This window comes from Halyomorpha halys, unplaced genomic scaffold (genome assembly GCF_000696795.3).
Source record: "Halyomorpha halys isolate HHAL.00 unplaced genomic scaffold, Hhal_1.1 Scaffold1451.1, whole genome shotgun sequence".
NCBI classification, from domain to species: domain Eukaryota; kingdom Metazoa; phylum Arthropoda; class Insecta; order Hemiptera; family Pentatomidae; genus Halyomorpha; species Halyomorpha halys.
In genome coordinates this window covers 83,414-83,731 of record NW_027108903.1, presented here as the reverse complement: position 1 = coordinate 83,731, position 318 = coordinate 83,414, and positions in this window count along the sequence as shown.

Sequence of the window (318 nt, the reverse complement as noted above, 5' to 3'; positions counted from 1 at the left end):
TTGAGGTCTCATAGGTCTACCAGCGCTTGTCGTTTGTGTATCACAGTGACTGCCATATACAAGTGATACTTTGCTGTCATCCCCATAGGGCTATCATCTGCACCCTCAGCTTACGAGAGGGCTGCTATCTATAACTAAAGCCTTGCCCTCTTTCTCCTACCTTCATCCTCTTAGGGCTATTATCTGCACGACTTATATCCTCAGCTTACCAGAGGACTGCTATCTACAACTGATACTTTACCGCCATCCTCATAGGGCTATCATCTACACTCAGCTTATGAGAGGACTGCTACCTACAACTAATACCTTGCCGTCATT